This window comes from Ambystoma mexicanum, chromosome 7p, assembly GCF_040938575.1.
Source record: "Ambystoma mexicanum isolate Mex_15411 chromosome 7p, UKY_AmexF1_1, whole genome shotgun sequence".
NCBI classification, from domain to species: domain Eukaryota; kingdom Metazoa; phylum Chordata; class Amphibia; order Caudata; family Ambystomatidae; genus Ambystoma; species Ambystoma mexicanum.
Window position 1 is genome coordinate 470,040,758 of NC_090939.1, and position 10,752 is coordinate 470,051,509.

Genomic DNA, 10,752 nt, shown 5'->3' on the forward strand with positions numbered 1-10,752 from the left:
GTGGACTCACCGGTTCTTGCTGGCCTACTTCGTTCCTCTTGTGGCAAGCCGGTGGAGGTCATTCAGCATTTCTTTCTGTCTCATCACCTTCGTTCCTTGTCTTCTCTGGTTCCTGCTGGGCCCTTCTGCTTAGTGTCAGGCTTCACTAAGTGAAACGCTGCTTCTCCAAAACCTGCAAATGTCCAGGAGCCCTGCATTGGCTTCTGGCATTCCCCCAGTGTTTTCTGTCTCGCGGTCAGCTTTCCTCTTCTTCCTCTTTGAGGTGGATGGCTCCATGAAACTCCCTGTAGTCCCACTGTTTCTCTGTCCTTACCGTGAGAACCAGCTTTTTCTCTCTAAAGCACGCCCGAATCAGCTGCTTCTGCTGTTTAAATGTTGCTGCCATAGGTATGCGTTCCCAACAACTATAGCGCAGCTTTTGTTCTGGTTTTTTTCCACTTTGCATTACTCGGCTCATCTTCCTCGTCCCAGTATTCTTGGAAATATGGGAATGGAAGTCCATTCTTGATGTTTTACATGTAAAGTCTAGATAAGTGTTCTTAGAAGTCTTAAAGGGCAATCTAGTGATGTATAACTTGTAGGTAGAGTCTGAGAAGAAATGTTAATGAGTCTTGGAGGTTAGGTCATATCCTGATAGCTCACATACATTTTTTGTTTGAAGGTCTTCAGTACCCTTCCTAGGGGGATGAGCGGAGGTGTAACAATATGCCATGAAGGCTTTAGGTATGGATGGGGTATCTTCCAGAGAGGAAGGGGAATACCATGCCTTTTTCAATGGTGCAATGCTACTCTCCCTGAGGTTATCTTCCCTCATGCGATCCTCCCTCATTAAGCCGCCCCCATGGTCAGGAACAAGTAGCAGCTGCCCTCCCCGGGCCACATGGGGAGAGGTCACCACCCGGAGAAGAGTGATGACACCATTGAATTCATCACACCCTGTCTCCTGTGTCACCAGAAGAAGACGAAACTAAGGCAGGTGAGGCCGGGCAGGCTTATTGGAGACAGGACCTTTACTAAAAATTCATGTGCCTGGGCCTCTTTTTTTTAGTGCTAACGCACGTGCCTCTGCCACATTCTTTACAGGGGAAGGACGGTCTGGGGTCTGAACAGTAAAGAACTATGAAGAACTGGTAGGAATGTATTTAATCGTTTCTGTAGTCTCAATACATACTCCCTTTTACTTGAAGTTGTTTTTAGGATCCAGAGAAATGTATTTTTAGAAGATTTTGTTTTAAACCAGAATCAATTAGCAAATCATATCAAATGACTGCGAGTGACAAGGTTTTAGGAGCATTGCAGCACGTGCAGATGCAAGATGTGCTTTTCTGTTGCTTGTCAATGCTCAGAAGATGTCAGTCAATAAGATGTGTAGCACTGGTAAGAGTAGCATATCAAAAATAAAGCATTAATGCCCACATATCTGAAAAAGTGCAATATCCTATGTCAGTTTCATAAAAATAACACGTCATTACCCACATTAAAAAATATGGATGGAAAGCCAGTCGAGGGATGTCTTTAAAAAGCATACACTCTTTTTTCTGCTTGTCATTTTTGTCGTCCCTTCTCGCCATTTTCTTAAAATGTGGGCAAGGACAGTGTTTCTTTTTTCCCCATCTAATGGAAGGCCCATAGCTGTTTGAGTGTGTACCTGTAGGTGCTGGATTTCATATAGCGCAAACCAGGCTGTGAAGCAACGGCACACTGTACACAAAGGTGATCTAGTGATGAGAGGGTACACTACTGATATGGATGCGATTAAAGGAATAGACTGTTAGGCTACTCGTGGAAGGACATGGAGCAAAAAGGGCTGCAGAGGCAACAGCGGGCACTTCATTAGGCCCGCGCAGGTGCAAACCGCTCATGTATGGTGTGTTGCTGCTCCGGGTCACTATTGAATCTGTTTAACACTCTAGCCCCAATACATGTAACGGGCAGTGCCACATACAAGCATGTGTGGTCTCTATACCTTACTGTGGCCACAAAGCTTTCTGGAACACTGGCCAAAATGTACTCTTTTGTCCTTTGACCTCATCACATTTGACAATCTTTGAATGTTTACCCTCTGTTTTTTTGTTTTTTTAAAAGAATAAAAACCACTGCGCGAACACTTTAACAATTTGCTTAGTGGTGCACTCACGGAGTTGCAGCTTTAATGTTGCTGGTTATTCGGTATTTATCTTTTGGCATTAAATGTGTGCCTATTTCTCTCCTGTTGGGTAGTGTGATTACTGTTATAAACTAATTTTTTCCGGGCACCGTTTTCTTACAGTGCTTGAAAAAAATATGCAGAGGACTATCCCATGCTGCCTCGTCAGGTGAGTATCCAGCATTGCAAGAGTGTAGGGGGTGGGGGGGGCGAGCCATGAAAAAAGTCCTGCTACTTTTCCCCCCCAAATGCAGTGTGCGCGATTCCATGCGGTATCATTCACGCCCCCCCCACCCCCCAATTAACTTGTTTGTTAGCATTAGTGGCAGATGACATTTTAACAGACACACATAAGTAGAAGGAAAAACAACTACAGGACTGTTACAGATGCAGGAATCTCATCTATTAGAGCTCTGTCCAGGCTCTGTGTGGCAATATACACGCAAACCCCCAAATGTGCATGTGGATTGCACCAACAGAAGTGACTTTACAGAAAAGTACATTGCATGGAGCATCATCAGTCCTTGATACTTGGATGCACCATGGTAGTGACTTTAGAGTAAGTTGACATAAGTAAGGCAAGTGGCAAATAACTATGTGGTGCAAAATACCTAAATTGCTATTATTATATATGGAACAACTTTATAGTCATTAGACTTTTTTTTTTAATAACAGCATAATATATTAAGATAAGCTATGAAGTGAATCACTTGCTGAGCTGCAGAAAAGACACAGTGTGAGTAAATGATTTGCCCCAGATCACTCACGTTGGTTAAATGGTGAAACCAGGATGTGGACAATTTAAGCAACTGAACACATCTTCCCAGGTTTAGTTGATATTGGTATTTATGTTTTGCTTTGCATTTCATGTGCGTAAATAATACTTTATTCATAGAAATGCTGTGGAAGCAAACCACATTACATATTAAACTAGCCTTTCATAATCAACTAACTATACACTATATAGAGTAAGGAAATGGGGTCTGGGAGGTCTGGTTTCTATGATTAGGAGCCTTTCTGTTTTTTGTTGTCTGTCTTCTCAGCGCTCTGAGGCCCCTGGGTGTGTGGCACTATATAAAAAACATATAGATAGATATCCATCGTCATAGAAATATGTTGAGCAATAAGAGCATGGCTTTAGTTTTACTCTCCCCATCCTGCATGTAAAGTCACAATAGTATCATGCAGATGAATGTAAGCCTAAGAAATCTGCCTTGGGTTTTAAAGCCATAGTCATTATTTCATAAAGCATGCAGCATTATGCACCCTTCTCACTTCGGATCACCCCCTTCACATTTCTTAAGGGACAAAAAGGCCCTTCTAATAGTCCAGAAATGTCCCAGTCTGGCTCTAAAAGAGCCAAAAGCTGCACCCTCGCTTGGTATGCCACAGGGAGGGGACAGGGAGTAATGCAGGAGATTGATTGTGCAGAATGCAATTTAAGTTACAGGGAAACCAATGAGGTAATTTGTCTTCCCAGGCAATGGTGGGTTTCAGATGCGAGCCTACATCATCCTCCTACCCAAACTCGCTCTCACTCTACTTATGAGTCCAGTGTCCAGTCCGAGCCACTCACCGTCAAAAGGTTTTCAAACTGAGCATTGCAGGTGTGGAACAAGCTTTCGTGTTATTGACTTCTATTTTCCTAAGCAACCACCTTGGAAACCCTTCAAAAAAGTATTTAAGAAAAAAACCCAGCAACATGCATGAATGCGCCTTGACCAACACATGCCCTAAATCATTCGGAACTGCACTGCCATTAGCAAGGAACTTTCACAGGAATCTCACTTGTTTCGGGTTTCAGTGTTTGGTTTATTTTCCGCTAGCAAAAGTACCCATTCTCCCAACGGGTTCTGTAGAGAGACATGATAAGACTCATCAATTGTTGAAAATCAATGATCCTGTAGGTTGCTGTTCCGATTCGCTTATCGCTTGATGTGCTTTGCACACTAAAGTAAACTGCACTGAGAATGGGCGCGTGTGGCTGGCTGACATACCCCAGAGCAGACATTTGGGGGAGGCGAGAGTTGGTGTGCTGCTGCATACTGGGACCTTCTGTGCTCTCTCCCCTTGTTTCACCGATTTCAGGCAACCATCTCATGTGTGATGGGTCTGAAATCCGACAAAAGGGCTTTGGTGTCCAAATGTCATGTAGCCAGTAATGTCCAAAAGGTCCTAACCGGTCACTATTCAAAATGTGATACAGATTAGTGGAACGGTGTGGAATTGTATGAAGAACATACAATGTTCACTTTAATATATATAGCTTATTACTACAAAAAATACTTTGTTGAGGAGATGTTATGGTTAAGTTGCCGTACCAAATACCTGTGCACTTCACTACACAAAAAAATGTTTGCCCTCCCCTTTATGCTGCACATTAAAAACGAAAAACCCCTGAAATTCGCCTGTTATGGCAGACTGAGCCCCCTTACTTGCCAACACCACAGTGCACTGCTAACTCCAACACCCAGAACATGAAAGATGTCATCTCAAATGTCACTCATGACATCACTGAGGGCATTACATGTTTAGTCCCTTTGTTTTTGTTCCCTGCCATATATAATTATGTACATTCGGTAAAAAACTTTGTTAAAGGGATGTTATACTTCACAGTGACGCCAAACAACACTGCACATTCCCCCATTATGTCAAGCTTAGCAACCATAACTCCTACCATCTACGTGCATTGCTAAGACTAACACCCAGGACATCAAACATGACATCACAAATATCATTGTGACATCACTGATGCCATCACATGTGAAAATAATCTTGATGAAAAGTCCCTACCTACAATGGGTTCTTTCTGTTACGATGGTAGCAAGATGTCAGTGGCGATTGCATAATGTTAAACATGTAGTAGCTAGCTAACAATTGAAGACTTAATACACACGTGTGCTAGTACAAACAATACATATATACACCCAATACATAGAAATTAGAGGCACATACAGCTAAACTGGAGTAAGGAACAAAAAACAGCATCATTAGAAAGTGTATCTTCCTGTATACAAATTAATTGTGTATTTGAGGCCTGCTATTGCCTCATGCATGTGCATCATGAGCTGAAACCACACCCTAAGGAAAGTACTTTAAGTACAAACGACAAGGGTAACGTTTTAATGTACAGCACCTTTGCAATTTTTATATTGTGATTGTCAGTGAATACAACCAACTGGCCTACATTTCTCAATCCAATAAAATAAGAGAGGCAGACATGTGATAGCATCAGTGATGTCATCAATGATATTTGTGATGTCATGATTGATGTCTTGGGTGTTAGTCTTAGCAATGCACGTAGATGGTAGGAGTTATGGTTGCTAAGCTTAACATAATGGGGGAATGTGCTGTGTTGTTTGGTGTCACTGTGAAGTATAACATCCCTTTAACAAAGTTTTTTACCAAATGTACATAATTATATATGGCAGGGAACAAAAACAAAGGGGCTAAACATGTAATGCCGTCAGAGATGTCATGAGTGACATTTGAGATGACATTTTTCATGTTCTGGGTATTAGAGTTAGCAGTGCACAGTGGTGTTGGCAAGTAAGGGGGCTCAGTCTGCCATAACTGGCGAATTTCAGGGGTTTTTCATTTTTAATGTGAAGCATAAAGGGGAGGGCGAACATTTTTTTGTAGTGAAGTGCACAGGTATTTGGTATGGCAACTTAACCATAACGTCCCCTCAACAAAGTTTGTTTTGTAGTGGATTTTACAGGTTTTTGGGAGTGCAACGTAATCATAGCATCCCTGTAGCAAAGTTTTTTTAACTGAATGCCATAAGCTTTTAATAGTGTAAATGCATCATAATAGTACTTTAACAAAAATGTTTTACTACACTCATCAGAGTTTTAATAGTAACATATAAGCATAGTACTGTAAAGGAATATTTGAAGTAACTGGCCACCTTGCAAAGAAATGTACATTATCCTATGCTGGCGCACCGCATGGGGGCGTGTTAGAAAAATCATACACACTTCACAATGACATGTGTAACTGGTTGATAGTAGGAAAGTACATTAGGTGTTGTGGTTGGAACTGGTAATTCAACATTTTCTGCTGCAGAATTCCACAATACAAGTGTTGAACACAATACAAGCACGAGCGCATACCGACGTATCTGGATCATTAAACCCCATTCCCTTCCAAAGAGTGCAGAATGAATGCCATTAGCAATCGAGATTTTGCAGCAGTAATGCGTGGTATCAAAAAAGAGGATTTTTTTCTCTTCAACCGGAACGCCTCTGGCATTCCCGGCTGAAGAAAAGAAATCCTTTCTCAAGATGGCCACCATAGAAAAAGAAAAAGGGTGTAGGATGGAAAGCCTTCTTCGCTTTCCATTGCAGGCTGCAGAAAGCAAAGATTAAACGATGTGCCCGTAATGGGAGCACCACATTTGTGTTCTTTGACAAATTTGTGGTTATGAGCAAGATCTTTTACCACAAAGACAGTGCCTGGTGGACATGGCGACCTGAATGCCATGTTTTGTCCCTTCCAGTAAAGACCAGTAGCCACATCCCCGACATTGTGGCCATGAACCATACATAGAGGCTCCCCCCCAGAGACGGAAGCTGTACCGTTATTTGTTATGTACATGATGACACTTGTTAAAAATGAGAACACAATCACATGCACAATATGAAGCTTTTCGGTAGTTGTTAATGTCCTTTACAGACATGTGTTGTACATGTAGTAATTTCTTTTCTATAAAAAGGAGTGTAAAAAACGCAAAGGAGTACTGTACTTAAGTTACCATAAAATCCCAAAGAAACTGTGTGATGTGAAGCATAATGACATCAGAAATACTGGCAGCAACACTGTTACCGCTCACCTTACCACATATAATTTCGTAAATTCAGAGTGGCCCATATACTATTTTTGCAAAGTTTGGTGAGGATTAGTCCAGGGGGAGCCGAGTTATAGGCCGGCCAAAAAGTGCTCTTCCTATGGAAACTGCAACTTAACCATAACTACACGGCCACTAGCGTGGCCGTGTAATGAGAGTTACTCCTGCTTTCTAATTCTTGAGCTTCACATAAACCAAGTCGTGGGTGTCGGACTTTAAAAGGTGTGATACACAAAACTGATGTGTACTCTGAAGTGCTGGAAATTGACAACATTTGCTGGGGGGGAAGTCCCTCTAATTCCTTTGTGCACAGGAAGGAGGTAGCAGGCAGAGGGGGTGGATTGCCAGTGATATGGGTGGAATGAGGGTCGGAGTTTGGTGTTGAATAATGTATGTGCCCTGAATATAGGATGGTCAACACGGAATGGCACTCCAGCAAGACCATTTGTCCAGCAAGACCATTTGTCCCAATACCTTCCCTGGTGCTCTGTTCTAGCCCGGACTTGATGGGAATGGAAGACTGGATTTGACAGGTGTGTGTTACCGGTTTTGATATGGCTTTGCAGCTCAGTCAGAGTGCATGTCACAGAGCTGGCTGATCCCTTTCTGGCTTCTGCCATTGGAAAGCCGTTTGTGTGCATGTCATTCCTGCATTTCTGCCTCATCACTAGATTATAATTAAAATTAAACAGGTGTTGGGGGGCGCTGTTGCGCTTGGGAAAGATGGCCGCCTGAGTCCCAGCTCCGTCCCGTGAGGCATTCTATCTCCTAAATTCTCCGGTTGCCTCCGGCATCATACACTGCGGACCCACTGTGCAGACAGCTGACGGGACCGGGCGCCTGTGGGCCGAGTGCCGCCTTCCGAGCCGCCTCTGTGACCGAGCTACACCCCGCTGGGTGTGCCGCCTTCCCGACCCAGCTCCCGGTTCCAGGCGATCTTGCCTGAGCCCCGCGGCTCGTGGCCCACTGTGGGGGAGGGGCGTTCTGCCCGGCTGGCGCGGCAGCCTTCACCTGCGCTGTGTCGAAGGGCCTGCCTACACTACTCCTTCTCACTCCGCCTTGGCCATCACAGCGAACTCGGGATCCTAGAGCGGATTGCTCCGCTGCCCCGTCCTGGGCGGTGTGCTGTTCACGCCAACCCGACGCCGCGCGGCGAGCTTCCTGGAGCCGCCTCACCTCGGCGGCTCCACCGGAATTTTTGCAGACACCGCAGACCTTGAGGGGGGGTCGGCCCTGGCCCCCAATCTCCTTTTCTTTCACTACGAGGGACTCCAGAGCGACCTGCTCCGCTGCCCCGTCCTGGGCGGCGTGCTGACCACTCTCTAGTGGATACTTACCCAGCCCCGGATGGCGGGTGGCCCTGGCTCAGTTCTCCTCTGCGCCGCCCTCTTCCTGCGCCACGAGTGCTAGGACCTGCACTGGACCCCAGAGCACCAAGCTCCGCTGGCCCGTCCTGGGCGGTGTGCTGACCACATGTAAGGAGACAACGACCCGACGCGGTGAGTGATCCTGACCCCGACACCTTCACGGCCGTCCCACGGTGGCGGACCCTGTCCATCAATTGCTGGACTCCTCCACCCTTGCGAGACGTTTGGCTTCTTGGACACACGGTGGAGCCTGGGGGTGCTCCGCTCTCCACATTAACCCTCTGCCCTCCTGGATGGCTAGAGGCGCTGCGTACGGATCTGTCTGGTCTTTGTAATCCTGCTGCCCTTCCATTGGGGACGGCTGGCGCTGGAGGGCTGGCTCGCCCCCCGTGGGCTCTCTTCTTTGGCCGTGGCGCCCACCATCTATATTGTGAGCCCAACAGGGAACCCTACTGAGACCCTTTGATCAGCTCCTTCCTGGACCTAACTGCGGAGGGCGATACAGCCACCCTACATACCCTGATAACTAGCATGGGGGCAACCTGAACTGCCTACTCCTTCTGGACCACCCGTATTCCTGATCCTTGGCCGTTCTTGCTCCGGGGCTTCGCTCCCCTCCACCTCCTTCAACGTCCTTCGCCATTCGGATCAAGTGTTGATCACTTCACTCCTCATGCTGGGTTGATCCCCCTTAATGGATATTCTTGGGTCCGATTGCTGCTCTCTGGACCCTGCATATATTGCCTGGCCAGCGGCGCCCCTCTCTGGGTCCTCCCGTTTGGAACGGAGTCGTTGTGTGCCCTCCTGGCGCGCGGCTCGACCTTCACCTGTGAGCCTCAGTCGATCCTGGTGCCTTCCCTTCTGACTTCACCCACTTCCTTGCTGGATCTTCTGATCTTAAGTTCATCCTTCCATCGGCATCATGTCGACACGCATTGGCAAGAAACAATCCTCTATCAATATGTTCACCAAGCCCTCTGGAAGCAATGGACCGGAGACATCCACAAAGGAGCCTTCTGCCCCATTGGCGCTGGAGCCGTTCCACCCTCAGAAAATGACGGAGTTCATCCGGGAGGGATTCACCACAATTCATTGTAAATTGGATGACATGAATGGCACGATATCCTCTATTAAGGCGCATATGGAGAGAACTGATGGTCGTGTGGCTGAGATTGAGACGCGTGTGAGCACCACTGAGGACAGCCTGAGCTCCCTCCGGGCGGAGGTTTCCACACTATCCGCACGCGTCACTGAGGTGGAGAAGAAAAACGAGAACCTTGAATCTCGCTAGAGGCGTAATAATCTCCGCATTATTGGGGTACCGGAGGATGGGATACACGAGCCTATGGAGGAATACGTGGAGGGCCTACTGAACCAAATCCTGGACTCCCCTAAACTCCCTCCTCAGTTCGCGATTGAAAGGGCCCACCGTGCGCTCACGGCGAAGCCCAAACCTGGGGCACCCCCACACCCCATTATAGCAAGGGTCTTAAATTTTCGCGACCGAGATGCCCTCCTCAGGGCGGCAAGACTCAAAGAGGACCTTCTCCTGGGCGCAGCTAGGATCCACCTATATCCGGACTTCTCGGTGGCGGTACAACGAGATCGCAAGACCTTTCTGGCGGTCAAGAGGAGACTATGCGACCATCAGGTCAAATATGCCATGCTATACCCCGCCAAACTGCGGATTGAACATGCAAACCGAGTCTACTTTTTCACGCTGCCTGAGGAGGCCTCCAGGTTCATAGATGAACATTTTCCCGGCTGAACTGTACCTTCATCAGGCACCGCTGTGGGCAACCCCCCCCAGCACATCGGATCACGTGATGTGACACTGGCTAGCCACAGCATTGACAAATCGTTGAATGGATACCGTTGTGTCCTATGACACTCTCCCAGTACTTGAGGGGGCCTTTTTTTGAGGCGACCAGGCCACACTTATGACAGATTGTGTGGTTGTCCCTATCGTTCTTTATGATTGCTTTGTTCGGGGACGCACTGATATGGCAGGAATTGGTTGGGTTTTTGGACAGGCTGTGCTGTGGTCTGCTCTCCCACCGTTACACCCCAGAGACTCGCCACACATATTCTCTGCTTTCTTGGTCGCCCAGGAGTCCCGGGATAACCCCCTGGATTCCACCACGACCTGTTGGTATTGGACAGCACTACCCTGCATGCTAACTGTCCTCCACTGTTGGTTTGCTCAAGTCATGGTCTTGTGTGTGATCACTTTTCTCTGGGGGATCCTTCTGGACAGCTAGACCCCGTTAACCGATTGAACACTATTGTTGCCCCTTTGGGCGACTGTGACTTACACTCGACAGACTCCTGTTGGGTGGTTGGATCTTGCCCCTTCCTTCTCGCTCCCTCTTGGGCTCACGTCCCGCCCC